Here is a 12,710-nt window from a genome sequence, read left to right as displayed (position 1 = left end):
AAGATGACTTGTAGATGATAACCCAAGGTTCATAGGCATTTTTCCTATGAGCTACTTCCAGACCGTAGCATGTGCCCATGGGAAGGATTCAATAAAAAGAATTCGAACGCCGGGGCATCCTCCTAGATCAATACACCACTGTCTGCTTATAAACATCCTGCTCGAGGGCGAATCCTCCGAGATCTGTCAGTAATACATTTCTCCCCCCACCCCCTATTGAAAACAAGCTCCGTAATGCTTTCAAATATATGCAAATGAGACATGCGGTTAGTGGTTTGGCAAATCTTGATTGCAATATAAACTACCCGAGGAAAAGTGCCTTCGCCCTAAATTTGCCTTTCGATTACAATTCCAGTTGATTTTATTTATTGTCAACATTGTTAATGATAAAAATAGAGTCGCTTCGCAGTTATTTTTACTTTCCGAAAGGAGGCAATTAGACTTCTAATCAGGAATACACAAAAAAGGGGGGGAAATCTCCCATGATTAACTGCACTACTTTGTTCAAATTGCAGCTATAAAATTCAGAACAATTTGCCTGTAATGATTATGGACTGGGTTTATTTTGGGAGGTGGAATAAAAGTGGATATAGCATAAATTATCCTCTAATTATACACCAGTGTCGCCTCAATTATCCTCTTATCAAAATGGTTGTCTAACTGCCGCATTTAGTTTCAATTCTCTCCCATTTTTTCTATAAAAAGAACTTCATACCTTGTTATTATTAATCCATTTATTATTTGCAAGGGGATTTATAGCTGAACATCCAGGTGGTATCGCCACATCTCTCGCAAAGATGGACTGGGGAAAGACATTAAGTTGGGAGCAACGCCACTGAGGATCTATTGCGTTCTCTTTTGGGGCGAAGTCAGCCTATGTGTTTTTTGTTTGCTTGCTTTAGGGTTTTGTTTTGTTTGTTTTTAAAAAATAACAATCTGGTGTCCACTAAGAGAAAAATTAAGATCTTTGGAGACTTTACAGAAGAGGAGTCAGGTAGGAAAAGACATCATTGGTAAAGGCTAGAGAAAGTTGGAGAGGCTGAGAAACGCGTTCAGTTGTAACAAGGACACACCCGGGGGAGAAAGGTATTCAGAACAGAGAGGCCCGTGCATGACTTTAAGGGGAGATGATTTTTTTGGTCCAGATCTGGGAGGGATTTTTTGTTTGTTTGTTTTGTTTTGTTTTTTAAGGCCTCACGTTGAACGGTCAAGACGGCTATTGGTGTATCTTGTGTTTTTGCGAATTGAACAAACGTTGAACTGGCACTAGAAATACCGTGATTTTGCCATATCGCACATGATGCTGTATAAAAAGGACTTGATGCCGACTTGAATTTGGTAAGGGTGAGTCTCTTCCCCCGCATCCCCCACCCTTCCCCACAAACCCGGCACTGTTGCAGGGCAACTTGTTCGTGGGACAGGCAGGGCTGTGTGCCTCTTTTCAGACCTGCTGGGCTGTATTCTTTACTAACCCCCCCTCCTCCTCCTCCCTGTTTCTTTCTCGGCGTTTAACTCCTTGAGCTTCTGGAGTCGGTTCAGTAACTCTGAATGCCTCCGCAAGTGTTTTCCCTTGTTCTCCTTCTTTAACAAGAGGTCCACTCTCACACGCGAAAGAGTAACCCGAGCTGGGCATTTACCGTTCTACAATGACTACCCAAAATACCCAAGTTCCTACTCATATAGAGAAACGGGGGGGGGGGGGGGGGGTTCTAGAGTGGATACGGGGTACTAAGTAAGGTATCTCTAATGTTTCTGCCGGTTCCCTGAGATTGCTGTATTCCTAGGGTGTAACTAAAGTACAGGTAGATTTGGCAGGTTTATTGCTATATACCCTCCAGCGTGCTGTTAATAACCATCAGGAGAGCGGTTTGCTGCAGGTGCTAGGAACTGCCGCGTTCTCCCTGCTTTTTCGGTAGCAATGAGAACCGCCAAAGCGAGTTGCCTGTGGTTGAAGAACTGTTGTTTTAAGAGTGTGTTCGTTTCTTCTTCTTTCCCCCGCTTCTACATATCTAGGGGGCTGCAATTCCTATGCACTCTTCCCTGGGAGTACATCATACTGAATTCCCTGTTTTATTTAATATATGTAGGTCCTGCTGGGGCTGGGGCTGGGGCTGTGTGTGTGTGTGTGTGTGTGTATGCGCGCGATCTTTTAAAGTACGATCTGGTTATCTGGAAGTGACATCGACAAGCGATGCTTTCAAGGAAATAAAATTAGAGAGGGGAACGCAGGCATTCGGGAGTTTAAGGACAAATAAAGATAGACTGCTAGAGCCATAAGCACTTCGTTAGGCGAAACGAATTGGTCGTTAATCTGGTTTTTCTTTTCTTTTCTCTGACATCCTTGAGAGTGTGTAATACCTATATGAACAAACCACTATATGAATGGAATATTCCTACTCCCACATGTATTTTCCTGATTTTAATTGAACCATCTGCATTTTGTATTTAAAATGTTTATTCTTCATCTGTTTCATCATTGGCTTGCCTATATATCGGGAAGGTGATCTCTTTATAGTACCAAACTCTAGCTATTTTTTTAAAAAAAGCCACCTTAAGAGCTATGCAAGTTCTTCATCAGGCAGAAGAACTCTGTGCATCTAGAAAGGCTACATACCCACACATCTTCAGAACCAGCCTTAATAAAAGAAATCACCCTACTTATGTTGTAATCCCCCTTCTAATTTCTGTGGAACCCACATTAAAGCCACAAGCTGAGCCATCCAGATAGAAGCAGCCCGGCCGTAAGGCTGCAGCCCTTACTTCAGAGTAGACCAGGTGGTTTGAATGAGACTCTTGCGATAAGCTGTTATAGCTTCCTTTTCTCTTTGTTAACGGTTTGATAGAGTTACCTACAGCTCTAACTGCACAATCAGTATGGAGTGGTTTTTTGTTTCGGTATTTATCCCAAACATTTGGTGCACGTTCGTGGATCTTAAGTCTGGGATGGAGGAATGGCCAGAAAACTCTCTATCTCCTTGAGCGATTCCGCCCCCCCCCCTTCCAGGGCTAGGTTTTCCATTTCCATCATACCAGTCAAACACCTCTAGTGTGATCCTGGCAATTTCCACCAATTTAATTAGCCCGATCCATTAGGCTGCGGAGGTGACTTTCTGCAGCTCTCATTGGCTGCCGTTAATGACTCTTGACTTCGAGGAGCCTCGCTGGCGGCGGTAAATATTTATTGTTTTGCGTCTTGTTGGGAAAGATCCAAACCGCCTTTATGAAGCAGCGCTTGTGGGGCTCAAAGAAACCTGGGCCGCAGGTGAGGCTGCGGAGGACCTGGACCGCTTCTCCCCGACTCCCGAGAACTCCGCTTTCCTCGCCTACTACAGGAGATCTCGCGCTGGCCCCTTTGTGGCTCCCATTCCCAGAGGGGTCCTGGCTTCCAGGCCTGTCCAAGAAAGCCCCCCCCCCCAACTCCTTATTATCTCCAGGGGTGGTGGGTTGAGGGAGGCAGCCTCGAGGGAGCTAAAGGTGAGCAGGTTTTCTGGGAGAAATGGCAGCAGGTGGAGCTGTTATCGCTCCTTGTGCAATGCAAGACCCCGGTGGGTGGGTGCGTGGGTAGGTTTTCACACGGAAACGCGATTTCTCCGTGCGCCTCTGCCTGGGTTTTCCTGTCCCGGGGACGGAACGCGGCTTCTTTTTCTACCCTTCCTTGACTTCGTTTCTTCCCGATTAAATCAGTTCAAAGGGCTTAGTAGGATTGTAGACTGGCTGGTAAGTAGCGCAGAAGTAAACACACCCGCACGTTTCGAAGCTAAGAGAGTCTCTGTCCAGCCCCACTCAGGTTAGGGTTTACTGTGAAATCCTGGGTGTGTCTGGGACTCTGCCGAAGCATGTTCCGTGGAAATCTACTGGATTTTATTTTATTTTTTGTTCCAAAGCAAACTGCTATCCTAAATCCACTTACTAAAATGCAAAGTCCCACTGAAGTCAGCGGTTAGTCCCCCTCAGTGGGATTTCCTTTAAGGATCATGCGCTACTTTGTTTAGCCTGAGGTGCCCATCAGAATGCAGTAAGCCCTGCATTTCCATTGGGTGGGCTTAGATTGTGGAATCTGTTCAATTCAGATACATTGGTTTAAGAAGCTACAAAGATAAATCTGTAAGTGAACGTGTAAATAAACAAACACATGTATGTAATGCTCCAGGCGCGCTCTCGCTCTCCCTCTCTCCCTCCCTCCCCTCCCCCCTTCTACCAAGAGCTACTGACTTTACTCAGGCCTCACTCATTTGCTGCAAGGAAAGGCCTGGATGGGGGGGTTTGGTTGCTAAGATGAGCTCAGTTACAAGGTTGATTCTAAAGAAATTAGACCTGGATGTATAGTCTTTGAATCCGCAGGAATAACTTGGTGTTTGTTTACACGGGTATCGAAATAATCGCGCAGTAGAGAAAGCCTGCAGCTTTCTCGCCAGTGTTTTTTGGGGACTGAAAGGAACTGTACATGAAATGTAAAGCACCCATATTTGTATTTTACCAACATTAACAATATACACACGCACACACCTATAGCATTTGCTTGGGAGGAAGTTCTGCTTGAGACCACAGGAAATACCTTTGTCCTTCCAAGCCAGACCGGTGCGTAGTGCGGACTGGTAGCGGCTCGCCAAGGTTTCTTTCCCAGTTCTACCTGAAGATGCCAGGGATCGGGCCGTTTGCATGCAAAGCATGCGCGCTCTCTCTCTCTCCCACTGAGCTAAGGCCCCTCCCCATAGGTTGGGGCTGGGTGTCAAAGCAGTGTTTGCGTGTGTTTGAAATGGTGTGTATTTAAATGGAGTGGCGAAGATACTTCCACAGGTTGGCAGATAACCCGGTTTGGCTCTTCAATGCCAATTCTGGTTATTATCATTATTATCACTTGTTTCTGTATTGCCTCCTCGTACAAAATGCTTGACCCTACTTATTTTGGAGGAATTGCTTCGACGTTCCATTTTTATTTTTATTATATATGTCTTTTTTTTTTACTCTACCATCCTTCAAATAAGATTCCTCTAGAATTAAGATAATTAAGCTGAAGAGGCAGCTTTCTAAGAACAGTTGCCAAACCATACCCCTAAATAAAGAGGCCATGCGCTCTCTCGCTCTCTCCTCTGACTCTATACCCACCCCCAATACCCACACCACATACCTGTGGCAGCCAAATCCCGAATCAAGGCCAAAGTAACTTTGTTTAGAACCACCAGCCCTGCATTTACAATCTGTCCCCTTCCAATCCCCTGATATTTAAAAGGCACTGATATTAAATGTAAAATACTCTGATGCTAGATTTCTTCCCGAGTAAAGTTCGATCGAACTCCCCAGGGCTCACTTCTGATGAAATGTGCTTACAAATTGTTCCAGCGGAACCCAACCAGTCAAATGCATTTAACTTCGGAGCAAAGTCGGTTTCAATCGCTGGGGGGTTTATCTCAGGGTGGGGGTGGGGTGGCTGGGGTGAAATAGGCCAGTAGAATGTTCTTCGGGTGGTGGTGTAAGCTGTGATCCGAGGCATGTGCCTGATTCCCTTCCACGAAAACGATCCCCATGAATATTTCATCTAAGGTGCATTCCCTCCCCTCCCCTCCCTCTCTCTTTCACACACATACACCCTGCCCCGGCTATTGGCAGTTTCAAGCAATAGGCAAATAAAAGCCCACAGCTACCAGGAAAACGGTGCCACAGCTTAGTTCATCCCAAACTCCTTCAATGAATTTGCTGTAAGAGAAATAGATGTCTTTCCATCGCTCCTGCCAGATCTGGGCAGATAAACCACAACAGTCAGTCCACAAGTTCATTCATTCTCACGCACAGTTTATTATTCCCTGCTGAGATCTTCCACCTGTATCCTCAATCGAGAGAGAGAGAGAGAGAGAGAGAGAGAGAGAGAGAGAGAGAGAGAGAGAGAGAGAGAGAGAGAGAGAGAGAGAGAGAGAGAGAGAGAGAGAGAGGACTTTGATCGCATCAGAACTTACAGAAATGTGAAATTCGAAGTAAATAAATCTCCTATATACAACGCAGTAATGAAACCAAAATCTCAGTCCTCTCTTTGAACACAATTGGCCTGCTTGGCACTCGCAGACCATAAACACATGACTTTATTTAAGGAGTCCCATTGATGCGCTTGGAACGGCCTTTCAGGCTGTCGGTTCGCTTAGGATCTCAGCTCGTTGTCCACCTCAGCCTCAACGCCTGCGCTTGACCCGGACCGGCCGAACATGCCGGGAATCTCTTCTTTCTTCTTTGAAAAAGTCGGCACAGCAAGCGGAGGACCACACAGTCGCGTGTGAACGCTTGAAACACGACCGGTCTGCTCCCGCCCTGCCCGGGGTTTTGATAATACACGCATTCCGATAACAACAGGAAATCGGGACAATATAAGCACAATCGGACACGATTCAAGTGCTTGGTAGCATCTTCGAGATCGCTCATAGATTTGCTCCACTGTTAATCCAACACGTTGGAGTTTTTATTATTATTATTTCCTTGGTTAAAGTGGATAGGTGAGCATTTGGGGGGGGACCCTTTTTAAATTACCTATGTTATCTTTGTTTTGTTTCGGCTTTGGGAACACAATCCATCCGCCCCGCACCCCCCCCCCCCCAAATTTCTTGAACTGATGGAAACATTTCAACTTGTATACAACTTGTTTGTGAATTTTTTTTAGTGTTGTTAGCTGCCTTGGAGGCCTAGTGCAGAAAGGTGGGATAGAAAGTTAAATCTTTTTCATCATCATCATTTCCCCCGGTGGATTGTGTCTGAGATTTGTTTTTGTTTTTTATGACTTTTTTTTTTAAAGAAAGACACTGCCCCAGTTTAACAATTTCGGCAGGGGAGGTGGGGTAGCTGTGTTTGTCTGTTGCTGAAAAATCAAACAAGAGTCTGGCAGCATCTTAAAGGCTAACAGATTTATTCTGCCATAAACTTTCGTGAGTTAGGGGAGCAGTCAGCTGATGAAGTCGACTCTGGACCATGAAATACTATGCCAAAATAAACATCTTTGTTTTTAAGGTGCTGCAAAAGTCCTCAAGGTCCTTGCTGTTGTTTTCATTTTAAAGTCCCCCAAAACTTTATAGGTTGGATCCAGTCATGCTTAGGGCAGACCCATTGAAATCAATGGGACAAGTAAGTCATGACTAAATTAAGCCCCACTGATGTAAAAGGTCTACTCTAATTATAACTAAACCTAGATCCAAACCAAAGTGTACAAATTAAGTGCTACATTTCCCTATTAGGGCTTTAACGATCAATTGGGATGGGAAACTCAGCTTAAAAACAAAAAGCAAAAAAGTGTTGGAAAACAGTGGTAGAAAGGTGTACACCAGTTTTCGTAGTAAAAACAGCTACCAGGAAAAGGATGAAATTTTGCCATGGCTTTAAACCAAGGCTGTAATTCTCATCCACGCTTATCTGAGAGTAAGCTCTGTTGAACTCAGTGGTGCTTAATTCTAAATAGACATGAATATAGTTGCACTGCAAGTCTTGTTCACTAATGCTTAAAACATCTCATGTTTAAAATGATACGATCTACGCATCTCCCAAGCCCTAGATCACCCCCTACCCACCCACAAAACTAATAGTTTATTGAGTTTCTGGGCATCTTGCAACCGGAGTCAATCCATGTTTACTTGTAAGTAAACCCTGTTATAGTGAGTGGGACTTACACAGAGGATTGCTGTATCAGAGCCCCATCCTATCCCTGATCACTAAAAGGTAAGTCCCATTGACTTCATGGGGATTTATTTCCTGCTAATGTTCTTAGGCTACAGCCTCCATTTCTAAAGATGTGAATATACAGAGAAAACAAAGAATAGATAGATCTCTCTTTCTCTCTCACACAAAATCATGCCTAGTGTTTTTCAAATGGGTCCAAAAAGATAAAATATCGCTTCTCTTGATTTCCTTTGAAATAATAAGGTGGATGATAAACTCTATGCTTCGTCCTGTTGTTCTGATATTATCCGTTTTAAATATACACATTTCATTTAATACTCGTACATGGAAGTGATACATATTGTTTGCAATCTAAGACGAACCCTAAAGCTTGGCTTATGTATATTTCTACTTTATATAACTTAATATAAGTATTTCCTTCCCTCCTTCTTCCTTCGTTTCTTCTACTTTGCAGCCTAACCTGTGCCAGAGAGTCAGGACACAAAACAGTCTGGAATGTATCCAATGGATTGTATCCAAAGTAAATTTATTTTAAATCCCATTAATTTCAATGGGTCTACTCTTAGTAAGAGTAACATTGGATAAAGCCCAGGTCACAATTTCTTGCTCTGACGGAAAACCCTAACCCAAGAGTGGGTAAAACCTGAATCTCCTTTCCACTAGCCTAACAAAAACACTACGAATTCAGAAGAGCCTCCATTTACTTTTATAGGGCAACTGAAATCTATAGATCTTGGTTCTGCAGTGAATGGCAAATGGCCAATCGATTCACAGACTCGCAGAATCCACCATGTCAATAACCAAAATAATCCTGTGATATGGTCCCTGAGAGAGAGAAGGGGGGGAGGGAGAGAGAGAGGGGAGAGAGAGAGAGAGGGTATTGCTTGCTGGTCTACCCCCACGCCCAATATCAGAAAGCATGGGTTGGATTCGGATTTAGTCATACTTAGGCACACTGAAATCAGGTGAGACTTATGTTTAGCTGTGACTTACTTGCCTCATTGATTTTAATTGTTCTACTCTGAGCATGACTAAGTCTGGATCCAACCCTATATTGCCAGATCTCTCTGAACATTAGATCTCTGTCTGTCTGTCTGTCTGTCTGTCTCTGTGTGTGTATGTATATATATATATATATATATATATATATATATATATATATATAGTTATTTTAATGAAACCAACTAGTGATCAGTCCCCTAACAACTGATGTCTAATATATATATATATATATATATATATATATATATATATATAGTTTTAGATCTAGACTTAGTAGAACCATTGAAATAAATGGGACTTAAATGGATTGTGACTTGTCCCATTGATATCAACTTGTCTAAGCTAAGCATGACTGGGCCTGGATCTAACCAAATGTATTCAATGTGCAACCTACTTATTATGAGCAAGGTCTCTCTCTCTCTCTCTCTCTCTCTCTCTCTCTCTCTCTCTCTCTCTCTCTCTCTCTCTCTCTCTCTCTCTCTCTCTCTCTCCCCCTTTAATGCACGCCCTGTTTGTGACCTTCCTAAAGGCATTTCTCTGACCAACGCGGGGAACAGCCTGCTGGACTCCATGGGACTTTTGCTCTGTTCCAGCAAGGCAGTTCTAACCTTCTTGTTAGACCGCTTTCTTCCGAGCAGTTAAATGGGAAGTGGCTGAATGAAAGGGTGCCTGCTCAGCCCTTCATTATGAGTCCATCTCCTTCCCACAGCCCTCAAAGGAAAACAAGACCTTTGCTGGGAGACTCTTTCTTCTTTTCTCTCTCTCTCTCTCTCTCTCTCTCTCTCTCTCTCTCTCTCTCTCTCTCTCTCTCTCTCTCTCTCTCTCTCTCTCTCTCTTCCTTCTTCCCTTCCTCCCGTTCTTCCCTCGGAAGCTAGAACCCCAAACCTCCCTCTCCATCTGCTGATCACATTTCCAGCGCCTCCCCAAGCCCTGTTTGCCCCCAAACACATTCGCTCTCCATCTCCTGCCGCCAGGATGTCATATTGTCATCTCCTTAATAGCCAAGGAAAGGATCCCACAAAAAGAGGTCACCTCCTCCATATGAAAGCGAACTATTTTAAGGAAGAGGCAGGGAGTTAAACGCTGCCAGTCCGAGAATGGATGAAGGAAAGGAGGCGCTCTTCCCCCCCCCCCCGCTCGCTTTCTCTCCCTCCCTCCCTCCCTCCCTCCTCCTCCTCCTCCTCCTCCTCCTCCCCCCTCCTCCTCCTCCTCCTCCTCCTTCTTCCTCGCTTTCTGGATTGTAACCCACTAGCATTATAACAGACTGGCAGGCGTCAAGGGCTTTCCATACCGCTAGTGTGAAGGAAGTGGCGGACGGGGTGGGAGTGGAGGGGGGGCAGCGGGGGAGGGAGAGAGAAAAGCCTGCAGATGGATCACACACGCAGCTTCGCCGTGTCTAGCGTACCCTGGGTCAAAATAATCGAAGGCAGAAGGGAAAGATCCACAGAGACCCAGCCACTGTCTCTTGTACAGATTTGTCGTGTAATTTAAACCGGATCCCCCTCTCAGATGAATTCAATGTGTGTTTTGCAGGGCAGGCAGCGCGTTGCTGTCATGCCTTAAAACCGATATCCCTTAACATTTGCCGGGGGGGGGACGACGTGTCGGGGGGTGGTAGGAAAAATGATTTCTTGGCAAGGTTCAGTTGGGGTAGAGGGGTGAATGTCGGGCGGCGTGGCGGGTGGGGGGTTGAACGAATCTGGGTACCAGATCAGAGTATAGTAGAATATCTTTTTGGGGTGAGGGGAGAAATTAGTAATAGTAGGTCGATGCTTTCGATGAGGAGTGTCATTAAGGGGGGGGGGGATGCCATGCATGGATCCGAAGCAGTTTGTGGTGCGCTTAAAGTGGCGCAGTCTTCCCCAAGTGCAAACAAGGTGCTTTGTTATTGTTATTATTGTTACAGTTTATATTCCCCTTTCGCATCCACACACCCATCTTGCAAGGCACCCGAGCCGGCTTGCGTGGTCTTCCCCCTGTTCATTTTTTCATCACAGCAACCTTGTGAGGTAGATTAGGCTGAGAGTCAGTGACTGGCCTGAACTCACCCCAATGTGCTTCATGGCTCAGTGGGGACTAGAACCCGGATCTCCCAAGTCCAGCACTTTAACCACTACACCACATTGGCTAATCTGCCACCGAAGCACGTGAGCACCCAAATTGCCAGAAGATACTCACTGAGAAGAACATCCCGCTGAAATTCAATACATCTTACTTTCCAGTAGGGGTGTTTAGGATTTTCATTGCTTCTATTTGAAAACAAAGGGCATAATCCAACATAAATCCTACTTAGAGTAGACCCATTGGAATAAATGCGTTTTAAACTTAAGACCCATTTATTCTAATGGGTCTACTCTAAGTAGGACTTATGTTGGATCATGACTAACTTCAGTCCTATTCACTTTAATGACTCTAATGTACAGGATTTAGTTGGATTTTACCCAAACCAACAAAAGAACCAAGTAGCTCCTTCGCTGGCTCGTGGCTCTGAGAATTTGGGTGATTCCTCCCCACCCCCACGGATCTAAACCTCAGCGCTGTGATCACACGATCTACAACAACACTTTCGTGTGTCTCCCATTCATGCAGAAGGAAGTTATGCTGAAGACAATAGGGAAGCTGACTTCCAAGTAGCATGCACTGCTCAGAATCTGGTGCCAATCGGATTCAGCCCTATTTCTCCAGGGCTGGTGTTGATGGGCCCTTCCACAGCGCTTTACTTTATCATTCATATCGGTTTCATTCTAAATATTACCTGAAGCAGATTACGGGTCACCCTAATGGCCAGTGGCTGCGGCTGCTGCTATTATTGTTGATGATGTTAAATACAGTGGAGAACCCAGGGCGAACACTGGGCTCGCAGAAACCCAGCGTCAGCACTTTTTTTTTATTAGCAGGGACGCTGATGTCATCTGCCCCCCCCCACACACACACCATCGCACAACCTCAGAATTCCCTGTTCCTTCCGAGCCTAGCTCCTTTCTTCACATTCTTTGGGAGAAAATGCATTTCCCCAACAAGAATGCATTGTTCCTTGTTATAAAGTACTTTGGGGAGTTTTGGTCCAGCATGGGCAATTAAGACCCATGAACTTTACAAAAGACCTGCTTCTGGCAGAGATGAACACTGCTAGAACTGGTTTGTTGTTATAAGATAGCCGCCTAATGATTGTTTACTTTCCTTCGGGGCGTGGCTATGGGGGACTGTCATGATGAGTACCTGCAGTTCAAAACGTACCACTCTGCCATTTCTTAAATACCAGTACAACTATCCCGCCCCCCACCCCACCATCATCAATTAGTTTATTTTAAACAACACCCGTCTGGATCTCTTGCATGACTTCCCTCCATTCTGTCGTCACAACAACCCTGTGAGGTAGAAGGCTTGGCCCAAAGTGAGCATTTTAGCGGCCAGTCCATTAACTCAAGCATTGGACCCATTAGCCTCATCATTCCTTTGTATTATAGACTACCCCCACCCTTTGCAGGATGTGTTTTAGTTACCATTCCACTCTCCTTCTTTGATATGGGACAATTTCGGCCTAAATCCAAGTTCTTAATGCTGCGGGGGGATCAGGCGCTTGGGTGGATTCCTGTCTGCCCACAAGTTTGCTTTGGCTTTGATGAAATGAGAACGGGAAAGAGAGATGGAGGAGGAGGAGGAGGAGGAGGAGGAGAGGGTACGTGAGGGTAGGGGGATTCGATCAAGCTACAACTGGGTTTTACTTCCGAGGAGACGGGCCTGAGATCGGGATGCCCGCCTGCAAATTCCAACGCTTCCCTAAGCATGGCACCCTTGGGCAGAAGCGCCAGACTTCCGTGTCCACCTCTGCATGTGCTTATTTACTCATTCATTTATTCAAGCCTCTCTCAAGGCGAGAGCCAAGGCTACAATTTCTCGGAGTGGAACCCCGAACCAAAGACGGGCCGTACTTGTCCTCCTGCCTCCGATCAAGTTGCGGCCCTCCCATCAATATTTCAGGCCGTGCTGCGAACGTCTTGGTCGCGCTTGAGCGAACCAACGCCGCCGCCGCCGCCGCCGCCGCCACCCCCGTCCCG

This window comes from Elgaria multicarinata, chromosome 1 (genome assembly GCF_023053635.1).
Source record: "Elgaria multicarinata webbii isolate HBS135686 ecotype San Diego chromosome 1, rElgMul1.1.pri, whole genome shotgun sequence".
NCBI classification, from domain to species: domain Eukaryota; kingdom Metazoa; phylum Chordata; class Lepidosauria; order Squamata; family Anguidae; genus Elgaria; species Elgaria multicarinata.
This window is presented reverse-complemented; position numbering follows the sequence as displayed.